Raw genomic sequence first — 12,153 nt, forward strand, 5'->3', positions numbered from 1 at the left:
AAAACAAAAAATAAGTTTATTAACTACAAAAGGATAGATTCTAAGTGATAGTAAACGGATCAAAGTAGATTACCTAGTAAATAAACAAAACTGCAAACTGATCTTAACATACTAGATAGGTAGGATACGAATTAGCAAATTCTCACCCCAAATGATAGCAGAATGGCAGATTAACGCACAAGCTGCCTTGGCTCTTCAGCTTGGGTTTTCATACACTGGCTAGAAATCCCTCAAGTGTTTCCAGGTGTGGTGTTGTAGGGAGAGAGAAGTAACGTCATGATGTCATTTCCCCCTTTTATATCTTCTTCCCACTTGCTGGAAAGCTCTTTTGCTGTAACCTGGATCAAACAGTTCCCATTGTGTAGTGCTATCTCTGAGAGGTTTCTATTGTACCCAGTTCCTGGGGTAATCCTTGTGCGTTTTCCTCAATAAGCCATTAACATTGTTTGGCCTTTTTATTGTTGTACCTGGAAGGCTGCTTGTGGGTGTTTTCAACCTCACAACATGTTTCAGTAACACATACATAGCCTAACTTCACATATGATGATAGCACACACAATCCAACAAGATATTAACATCGAGCAGATCAATACTTTTAGCATGACACCTCAACAGGCATACTTTGTACAAAATATATCCTAATTACATGACCGTGGTGAATATTGGGATGCCGGGGTGTCACAGATGGGTCTACAGGGAGGTTTTATAGTGGGAGAGTCTGAGTGTTAGTGGGCTGGGAGTAGTTCTGGGTGACATTTTTCAGTAAAAATATGCAGATTCGGCAACGCCAAAACATTCTGTGAATCTGTGTCGGTTTCCCCCAAGTTGTCCATGTAAGGCAAACCAAACCTGCTGAGAGAGTCTAAATGTTTTGTGTTGACGTTTTTGAAACCAAAACACTTCAATATTTCTTTGTTTCAAAGTGACTTTTTGCTTTGAAATTTTCTTCAGTTTTATTTTAAAGAAGGCAAAAGTTAAAAATATGCTCAAAACTTAAATGAAAATTTCATTTTAGGTTGAACAAAACATTTTTCTTTGACCCAAAACAATTTATTTTTATTGTTCAATTCATAGAAAAATTTGGTTTTTGATTTACTCTGAAACACTTTTTTTGGATTTGCCAGAGAATGGAAAAATCCGTCATTCATACAACTCTAGCTGGGAGGCCTAAAGGTTGGAGAAACCCATAGAGGGAGCAGACCCTGTTTGCCTGTGAGATGTAAACTAAACTGTCTTGATTTGGAGAGACAGTTAACGCACCGTGAAGAAAAGGGACTGAAATACTGCCATTGCTGAATGTTTTATTGATGCACTATTTAGAGAATTGGCTTAAAGGTACCAAGATAAGGAGAAAAAGCAAATAAACTGCTGATTCAGAAAATATAAAATTCTCCTAGATAAGGTGGAGCAGGTGTGGAAGGTTGGTGTAGCATCACAATGAGGTTTTTTTCATTGCTTGCCTTTAACCTTTGGAGGCATCATAGTTAAATCTGAGCAGTTTTAGAAGAAGAAAGTTCCCTTGAACGTCATTTATCAGTGTACGGCTAACGTGTGTAACCCTTCCTTACACTGGTGAACACGGATTGCCCCATGAAGTTCACCAAGGCTACGAGTGTGAGAGAGCACTCACCACGTAGGATGAGGGCTGTTACAATCTTACAGTCACGCTGCCTGGTATAGGCCATAGTTAAGAGCACCAATCTCAGGTCAGACTGCCAAAATACAGGGCATATACCCCAAACTGCTGGTAGATCTAGCTTAAGCCAGTAACAAAAGTGAGCTTGTGTAGCACTGCACTAGTTCATAGAGCGCCACACAACAGTCCCCTGGGTACTCCAGCCCCGGTTACCACCCAGACAACTGGACTACGTGATGAAAGGTTATTAAAACCAAAATTCACCACACAGTAGGTTCTTCCAATCCCAAAGGATCAGACACTAACCCCAGGTCAACATGTACTTTCAGGATCTCACCAGATACCACATTGCAGCCAATCTTTAGTAAACTAACTAAAGATGTACAGTATTTAAAAAAGAGTTATTAAATGCTTAAAGGAATCATATACATTACAATTGATTTCAGAATCTGTAGGTCAGGGTAATATCAGTGACCGTAATTCTGCTGGCTTGCAATAAGTCTCTCTGGGTCACCCAAAAAGACTGGGGGGGTGGTCATCAGTCCTTTCTTCAAAGCTTCCTTCTTGTTAGAAAATCAGTCTGGAGAACTGGAGCAGGAATAAAGACGAGATGATGTTGCAGTCTGCAATTTATACCTCTTAGCCTAGGTGCATGGAAAGTTACTGGCATAAACATGGAGTCTTGGTCACATGTGCCTTGCTGAGTCATGCACTGTTCACTGACTACATGCTCCCTGTGGAGTCTTCAGCAGAGGTCCACTGGAAGAATTGATTCTCCTTAATGGGCCATCAACAAACACACAGCTGGCCAGTTTAGATGTAAATCTGCCTTGTGGGTGTTACCTAAAAACACCACAAGATTGAGATACAAACACATAGCATATATTCTGAACTTCAGATACAATGATACGTGGCTTTAAACATGATAATACAGTGGTGATATATTAGTGTAAACATGGTCACCGTTTTTTTATAGAGCATCAGACTTACATTTTCATTACAAAATAATTGTATTGACTGTTCTTCCCTTCAATCCTGATATCTGCCCCACCACCTTTACTGGCCTCCCTTTTCACACATCTTGTCACTAAGGCACTCACCTGAATTTCTATACTATTTCAAGCTTTCCTGGAGCACGCTCCCTCTGCGTTTTTGCAACGGCTTGTTCTAGCAGCATATACTCTCCACGTCTGTTCTACAGCCTGTAATGCCTTTGGCATTTGTTTTGAAATACCCTCCAGCCCTAGTGTCAGGATACAGACACTGGCTGACTTTGTTGTTCTTGACCTCTTTTGGATGCACAAAAAAATGAAATTGCTTCCTCTGAAGTACAGCAAGCTGTTCTTACCTATGACATCCCCAGCCACAGTTTGCCCAGCTTGGGAAGGTGTAGAGGGCAGTGTCAATTGAGCCCTGTTGAGGGTTAATTATTGTTTTGCTAACCGTGTATTCAGCTACCCTTATGTGTACAAAATTTAAGACTTAGCTGCATAATTATCGTGTTTATTGCTGCACACAGCTGGATGGATATGAGGAGTGTGCAGTTTTTGAGACATGCTGTAAGTCAGAACAACTATAAGGGAGAATGATGGTCTTTTACAGCCCATGCAAAGCAATCGGCTGTCGTAGGAGAGCTGTCTGAGTTTGAAAAACAAAAATCCCAGAACCAGATTTACTGTCGATATTTACATATTTCTGGGACTACATCGTTTTTGCTCCCATATGGAAACAACTCTTAGAATATAATACAGATACGCAATCAAGATTTTCAAAGGTAGTCAGGTTCTTTCTTGGATGCCTTAAAGGAGACCAATTTTCAGAGGGGTGGGGAGCTCAGCATTTTGTGAACGTCCGGGGATTTTAAGTAGAACTGGTCGGGAAGTTTTCAACACAATGTTTTTTCTTTGGAAAACATCAGTTCATCAAAACCAAAACTTTTTTCCCCACAAATGTTTCCGTTTTGACAAAACTTCCACCAGGAAAGATTTCTCCGGTTTCAGGGTACAATTGAGAGGGAGTGTAATTGATTGACTTGAATCTGGATCTCCCACATGCCAGGTGAGTGCCCTAAGTTCTGGGCTACTGCTTGCCCTAGGGTTAGAGTCTCTCTCTTTGGCTCTTGCAAAAGATTTTGCAAGGTCTTGGTTTTGTCCTGATGCAAAACGAGTAATTTTTTTGAAATGACAGATTTTCACAGGATGGGAAAGCCATTTTCCATCCCGCTCTACCTCCTAAGGTGTCACACATTGGCATCTAAAATCACTAAGCCCAGTGAAAACCTTAGCCATTCCCAGTAGGGTTCTAGAACTATTCAATAGGACCCTGCTTGTATGAATAGGAGTATACCAGTGTGAAGGTTCTGCAGTCTAGTCTGTAATATTTGGGCTATAGTTTTTAGCAATGTATAAATCCTTTAAAAATTGACTATAGTACGCACATGTGGGATGACCGCTGACATCTGCAGTCCGTTACAGTGGGGTGTCTCTGCAGTAGCATCGGAAGCCAGTGGGATACCCCAGCTCCACATCAGGGCCAGTGAGGGCAGGAGAGGGCTCCTGTTGTGTCTCGTACTTGCTAACAACGCCACGCTTTCACAGAAATAAGGGGTGTCTTGGAAAATTTAAATTCTTGGCATCTGTGCTGCTTAAACTGAGCATGTTAATAGTGTCAGAAAGTACTGGCCCCTGGGTTATGGAATGAGAATAGGGAAGAATTAGGGAATGTAATGTTTCAGTTATTAGTGCCTAAGTTATCGAGAGCAGAACTTCTTCATTTAAATTCCTGATTATACAATGTTGGGAGTAGTCATCAGCCACTCTGATGTCATTAGCGGGAGTGGTAATGTATAATAATTACTTCTCTCTTCCATAGTCAGTAGTGTTCATTGATTACTTATGTGAATGAACCTCTTCACCATTGGTAGCATCAGTGTGAATCATGAACACTGCAGAGGGGCAGGTCTGATGCAAGGCAAACAACACGCCAACTGATGGCAGGTTAAAGGGGGGCATCCAGATACCTATTGGCTGCCACTCAGCTAGTATAAAATGGGAGGCATCCTTGTGTCCTGATGGCCACTACCCTAAGACATTTATGCACTTTAAAAGCTATCCTGTGTGGGCCCAATCCTGCAGCCATTATGCACGTATAACTCCCTTTCCTAATAATGGCAGTTTTTGGGCAACAACTGCTGAGTCGGGTCACCATGTGTCTGTACCAGATACAGAAGCTTGGAAATGAAGTGGAATATGTGGTGTACTACTTGCATTTCAGTACCCAGAATGCTTTTCCAGCTCAAAGATATTTCATTGGGGAGCAGGTGTTTGAACTCTTATTCCCATTTTGCAGATCTGCAAACCGAGGCAGAAATGATCAATGACTTGCCCAAGGTCACAGAAGGTCAGTATCAAGATAAGAAGTTGGAAGCAGGACTGCTAGCTGGAGACTTTGCAGACTGATAAACACAAGCCTTTGAAGCAAAGTGAAAGGTAGGTGTGTGTGCTTGTGATAGTGGTCTGGGCCAACACCTGCTCCCACTTATCCTGGTGTAAATCTGGAGTAACTCCATTGGTTTGAACAGATATAATGGAGAGCAGGATTGGGCCCATTGAGTTTGTATCCTTTGCAAAAAAGACAAAACAGAAGCTTACAGTAAAATCTTATTAGCTCCATAACAGTTCAGATGCAAAACCTTTCTGAGTTCAGGGTCATACAGTATTCTCAAAGGCTGTCATTCAGACATTTTTCAAAACTAATCTGTCTAATCCACTCTATCTAATTTACATAATCCAACTAGCTACTTCCCCGATGTTATTTGAGCATCACGTGCTCAGACCCTTGTTATGTGAGTCTCATTGTAGAAGGTTCGTGCCGGGGCTCGACCCTCCTGGGCAGGAGGGGAGCCACACCGACTCACTACCGGTGGAACAAACAAACAGTTAGGTCAGGGGCTCAGGCCCTCAGGCGGGGGCTGAACAACCATATAACAATATAGTGATTAGGATAGGCCCAGGACCCTATGCCTGAGCGTTGGGTGAGGGGGAATCCTGCCACCCGTGAGCGGCGGGGTGGCAGGGGGGGGGACGCAGGCCCACCCACTCCACTGCATCCCAGCCCGGGGCCCTAGCAGCAGCTGCTGCCGCTGCGGGTCAGTGGGGTATCCTGACCGAAACACACTGACATTGGCTCGTACGTGTCTGCAGCCTGACCAGGGTCGGCTACCCCCGGGCTACTTTCAAGTTCCCCCTCAGGGCCTACCTCGTCCGTGGCACCGGGCCTAGTCCAGTCCATCAGCATGGGTTCCTCCCGGCCAGGGCTTGGTGGCAGGTCCGGCAGCTCCTCAGGGAAGTCCGGTGTGGACTCAGGCGGCTCCTCCGGGTAACAGCAGGGGCGGAAGGGCTCTGGTGGCATCTCCCCTTCGCGGTCGGTGTGGGGGAGTTCCAACGGCTCCTCCCAATGACGGGAGCAGACGGGCTCCGGTGGTTCCTCCTCGTAGTGGGCTCGGGGCAGCTCCGGCCAGTTAGGGCCTCGGAGGTCTCCCAGCCGCGAGCTTCCCGTTGCACGTCTGCTCCCTGCGGTGGCTGGGGCCTCACTGAGCTCTGGCGGCCGGCTTTTATACTTCCTGTCCTGCCCCTTGATGTCCGGGGGGCGGGAACAGGTGGCGGAGGCTCAGCCCACTTGGGTGTCTGTAAGGGCACTCCCTCTGCTAGGCAGGAGGGGAGCCACACCGACTCACTATACTCATCTTAAAATGTTCTAGTGCCCCAGGAAAGGGAGCAGGCAGGTAGATTTTCCATCTTCCTACCACAGAGCAGCCAGCGTACCTGGACTAGCTACACTTTGCATAAGTAGCTTAGCTGAATGCTTGCTGGAAGAACTGAGAAGCTGGCTTTCTTAATGCATCTATTGTAATGGACTGAAAATCAATTTATTGATCTCTCTGGTACAGCCTACATTGTCTAACACGATGTCTCCATCTTCTATATTTATCTAGGGCCAGATTCTGCCACAATTATTCGTGTTGGGTGAAATTCACTCTTCTGCAGAGGGCCAGCATGAAGTCCCTCCGCTGCTTAAGACCTCAAGATAGGAATGAAGTAGGATTTAAGCCATGTGCTAGGCTTCCGCAGAGTGACGATTTTCACCCTTGGAGTGATACTTTGCTCCTAATGCAGTCCCGGTGAAATGAATGGAACTGCTTAGTGAACGAGGTGCTACTTGCCATGAGCAAGGGTGGCAGACTCTGTCCCTTAGTTTGCTTTACTTAGTCGCTCGGTGCATTGATTGCTGCAGGCTGTGATAGCCAACGGCAAGAAAACAGTGACAACTTTTAGGCCATATCCTGGAAAGTCCTCCTTCTAAGGTACTGCTGTTGAGATCGGCTGGAGTTCTACATGTGACGTTCTTGCAGGATCAAACCCTTTGTTCGTAAAGCACTCCTGTTTTATTTGACACTTTGGTAGTGGGAGAGGAGGTAGACTTTTCTGTGCCAGGGAATGGACTTGGGTGAAAGTAGGGAAAATATGGCTAGGTTGGGCAGAGAAAAGACGTATGGGAGATGGTCTGTGGAGGCTCTACAGGTTTCAGATGAAGAATTCAGACTCCTGGTAGTTATCCAAAATAAACTTCTGAAACTCTTAAGCCTACTCTTTGCTAGCAGTATCCATTAATGTTCTCATCCTTTGTTCCTTTTCAAATCCTGTACTCAGCTGCCTTTGACATGTTGCAGCACCATGCGGTATTATGTCATGTCATGTTCTGTCTCACCACTTTCCAGTAACATGACCTAACACAAGGGAGAGAACATGCTTAAAATAGCTGAGACTCTGCAGGCTACCACCTGTATTCAAGTCAAACAGCTGAAAAAAACGCTAAGGAAAAATGTATTGTGTTCTGCTGCATTCTTATTAAGTTCACAATGGGATGCAAGATTTAGGATGGAAAGTAGAGCCGGTTGAAGTATTCATTGTGAATTTAGCCATTTCTCCTGTTAGTGAGTTTATCACAAAACAAACCTGATTGCTCTGGGTTTAGTTTCCCTGAGTATTTGGCTTCTGCAAATGAACTTCAGCCTATGGAAGGTACATTTTGATTACTTGCTATTTGTGATAATTACTCAGCTAAGTAACATGAGGGTATTTCTGCTCCTTGATTGGAGGACTGAATCTTTAAAGCAGGAGAATGACAAATAGCAAATAACACACTTTTAAATGTGACTACTTAGAGAAATAATCATGCATGCTAAAATTAGTGACACATTCACGATTTGTTTCATGAATCCCCACAATCAAAAACCATCACAACCCCACAAAGAACAGCCAACTGAACGTGCTTCTGCTATTACCAAAAATATCTGCTGTTACTGATAATCACTACAAATCACTCTGTACTACGCCAGCAGCTTTCAGGCATAATTGCCCCTTGAAAAGAGGGGGTATTTTATTACATTTGTGTTGCATGTGACGTTCAGGTGAGTCCCCTGACTGCCCTCACATCTGAAGAAGTGGGCTGTAGCCTACGAAAGCTTATGCTGACATAAATGTGTTAGTCTCTAAGGTGCCACAAGTACTCCTGTTCTTTTTGCGGGTACAGAGTAACACGGCTGCTACTTTGAAACAGATAAGAGGGTTTTTCATAAATGTCGTCATCTATCAGCAAAATTTCAAGTGCAACATCAGCAGGATCTCTGTCTCACAGGTGTGCTGGTCTTGCACTTTGGTCACTCACACCTGTACAAAGCGTAAAGCACTGCCAGTTCAGAACACTTACTCCATACAGGTGTAAACACCTCCGCCTTCTCTCTGTCGGGCATGGGAGAATCAGGCCCTTACAAGCAGCCTGGCCTGGGAAGGCTGGAGAGCAGATGACAAAAACAAATCAGGCTTGTCAAAGCACAAAAGTTTAAAATTGGTCCTTAATGAAGCTAAAATGATTATTATTTACTTGGACCCCCAGTCATGGAGCAGGACCCTATTGTGCTAGGGGCTGTACAGACACAGAACTAAAAGCTCACAATCTACAAATAAGATGAGACAACAGATGGAGACAGACAGATGGGGAGTACAAGGAAACAATGAGACAATATGGTCAGTGTGATAGGCTGTGATCTCCACACACCAGCAGCCTAAACGTTGTCAATATTTTTGTAGGCTTCATGGCAAAAGAGTTTTAAGGAGGATAATGAGGTATTTTGTGGCTGTTTAGAGGGAGCTCCTCCCAAGCAAAAGGGGCTGCATGGGAGAAAGCACAAAGGTGCTTCTTTGAAAACTTAACAAGTGGAGATAGAGGCTGACATCACAGGCCAATCAGAGGCAGGAGTTAACCTTTTAATACTGAATGAGAGGTGATAGGTAGAGTAGGGATAGGTCATGAAGGGCCTTGGAAGTGAAGGTTCATGTGTCCACACAGGGATTTGCACCAGTTTAACTAAATTGAATGAAAAAACGGTTTGTTAAACCAGGGCAACTTTCTTGCCACTGGTTGAGAGGCACTGGTCTGTGGGACCACTGAAATGTCCCTGATTTGTTCTTGGGCGGGCCCATTGGGATGCATCTCATTTACATTACTCTAGCACTGTAAAGGGATTGGAAAACAACTGTCTCTCCACTGAGTGAGTGTGAAGGAGATTCCTCAGGACAGCTCTGCCCGGCTTTTGCCACTGTATTGCTATGCCCTGCAGTCCCTAGCAGGGAAAGGGGTATATTGGCTAGAGTTGCTGATTGAGTTTATAGGCTTGAATAGTGGCCAAGATCCCACCTGAAACTTCAATTCCGGATTTTTAGGAGGCGAATTGTGTCCCCTGGTCTCATTTATTTCCCTACACCAAGTCCATGGAGTTGGAATTTGGCGGGGGGAAATTTCAATCTTAGCGCATTTAGGGCCTGATCTGAAGTCGATGAGTCTTGTGTTTGACTTCACTGGCGCTTTGGATCAGGCCCTTAGTGTTCAGACATGTGAGCTGTCAGCAACTCTCACAGGCAACTGCTGGAGCAAAATCTCTTCTTCACACTTCGGTGTTTGGTTTTTCTTTCCAGTGCAGGATGGGAGAGAATCTTCAGTATGGCAGAGAACAGAGCTGTCTTCAATCTTTAGTACTAATCAAAGGCTCTTGTGGGAGGAGATAGGGAGGGGGAGGCGGGCATGTTTCACTGGGACTTTGAGCCATTCTCATCCCTCGCATAACAATTGTCCATCAAAGCCCACTCTGCTTGCCTGCCCACCCAATCCAGTTGCATGCATAAATATGGCAGCGGAAAGAGAACAAGGAAATATTAGGGAACATGTGTTATAAAATGTAAAGTCCTGTTGATTTATCACCTGCATGGAGAGAAGACTTCACTCGAGGGTAATTTTTTTTTTTTCCCAATGGTCAGAGTTGCATGTGCCTGGACCTAGAACATTTAGCCAGATGAGTTGCTTCTAAACCTTTTCTAGCGTGTGTGTTTGTGTTTTCTTAGTGTTGTTTCAGGCAGTGTGGAAAAATATGCATATACTTATCGAAGTATGCAAGGAAGAAGGCAGCATTCATATTTCAGGAGTTTCTGACTTATCTCCAGAAACCCATGAACACCATAATACAAAATCAAAGCACCACCTGTAATTATGCCACTCCACATACTCCAGGGGCCAGTCTCCTTCGGGGTGTATTTGTGCTTTCTAGAACCACCCACTGTTCCATTTTATACATGGATGAGCTTGGGGTGGATAAACTTATTGGTGACCTGGTGAAACAAAGTTCTTCTAGTACCTAAATAGTACTGAATATGACTTCTCACCCCACAAACAACAGCAAGCAAGAAAAAAAACTATCCACTACCCTCAGCCCTCAAGACACTGTCGTAACACATGTAAAACGGTTGACATGCATGTTCTGCAGAAAGATCAGCATTTTGTTAAAGAGGTTGCCTAAGGGCCAGACCTTGCCCAGCTGCTCCACTGGTGCAGTTGTCCATATGTCTTGATACAGTGGCTGGGCTCGCTGAAGTTCTTGCTCTTTCCTGTGCACAGAGATTGCTCACTTTGTTCCCATTAGGTAGCAAGACCATGATAGGGGGCAAGGAGGAGGCAGGCCCGTGCTCCCCTGCCCACGAGCCAGGGAGGAGCATATGGAAACCCCGGCAGGGGGCATAGCAGCAGGCACGCTCCAGCTGCACGCTAAGGCGCTCTCCACCTCCCCAGCACAAGGCGGTGCCAAAATGGTGCTTGGGCCTATGGCTAAAGCACCGTCTCGCCACCCCTTCTCCAGATCACTCTATTGCTGCCTGATTCTCTACCACTCTCCACTACTGGGTACAGGTACGTAGAGACTCTATCTAATTCTTGCCATCTTGCTATCAGAAAGATATTAGCCGGATGGGAGGGAGATCACAGAAGAGCAACAGAGGTTATGGGGCCAGAGGGACTGATTTGTGAAGACCGATTAAAACCATTCTTTGTAGCACCTGGACTGTTAACCAGATTGCTGCAAGGGAGCTGCTTCCATCTGGGACTTGCCATCACACTGATCATGTGGCGCCTGGGTAAACAATGGCTGAGAGGTGGAGGCAGAGGAGAACTATGTCTATAAATATCTGAATATAAACATCAGGGAGGGAGAAGGATTATTTTGGGTAGCGGTGGGAATAAAGCTGGGAGTAATGTGATGAAACTAAACGAAAATATAAATGCCTCCTGACATTATGAAACGGGCTTCCCAGGACAAGTGGCAGAAGCCCTGGTGTTTGGCACCCTTAAAACGAGTCTGGACAAAACCCTATTAAATGTACAATAGGGACCATCCAACGTTGGCAGGTCATTCTGCCCAGCTCCTGAAGGGTATGTCTACACTGCAACTGGGAGTGTGCTCCCCAGCTTGAGTAGGACACACACATGCCAGCTTTGCCCAAGTTAGCGTGTTAAAAATAACAGTGTAGCTGGAAGTAGCACAACTAGCCTCCCAAGTACATACTCGGAGGATCCAGGCGGGTATCTATCCAGGTAGCTAGCCCCAGACCTACCATGTGTCTTTCTACCTGAGCTGGGAAATATGCTCCCAGCTGCGGTGTACGTACACTAAGAGTCCTTTTCTCATCTCAAGGCACTGGGAGATTATTCTGATGCACAACGTTCATAAAACAAAGACGTTCTTTTAAATGTCTGAAATGCTAAAGGTTTGACGATGTGCTATCTTTAGTAACTGTGTCTGGGCTTAGGTAGGAGGGGGAAAAAGTGAGAATTCCAGTAAAGACTCTTACCAGTCTTATTATAGCATTCAAAAAAAAAAAAAAGGAGTCAACATTTTGGTCAGTTTTCCTGCCTCCAAAATAAAAAGGGGTGGGAAGTGTTGGGGAAGGTAGAGTACTTTATAGCCCGATTCTTCTTAGAAGTGAAATGCTTGCATAAACTGGGAGGGAAAATTGCAAAATAAACTGCATTGCCTGATGGATAATACAGCCATAGCCTAGAGATGTTTGAGCAGTATATACAGTGGACTAGAATTTGCTTCTCTAAAGCAGCAAAAAGAAAAATGCCAAGCAGTA

The 12,153-nt window shown here is 44.7% G+C and overlaps 1 long non-coding RNA gene across 3 annotated transcripts in view; it reads left to right on the forward strand.

The window, feature by feature from the left end:
• Positions 1-12,153, forward strand: part of LOC112059817 (uncharacterized) — a 124,492-nt gene that overhangs the window by 34,052 nt on the left and 78,287 nt on the right. For all 3 annotated transcript variants that reach the window (XR_006174747.2, XR_010589945.1, XR_010589946.1), the window contains exon 2: positions 4,985-5,124. This is a non-coding gene — a long non-coding RNA (uncharacterized LOC112059817). The remainder of the gene's footprint in view (positions 1-4,984; positions 5,125-12,153) is intronic.

This window comes from Chrysemys picta, chromosome 8, assembly GCF_011386835.1.
Source record: "Chrysemys picta bellii isolate R12L10 chromosome 8, ASM1138683v2, whole genome shotgun sequence".
Classification (NCBI taxonomy): Eukaryota; Metazoa; Chordata; order Testudines; family Emydidae; genus Chrysemys; species Chrysemys picta.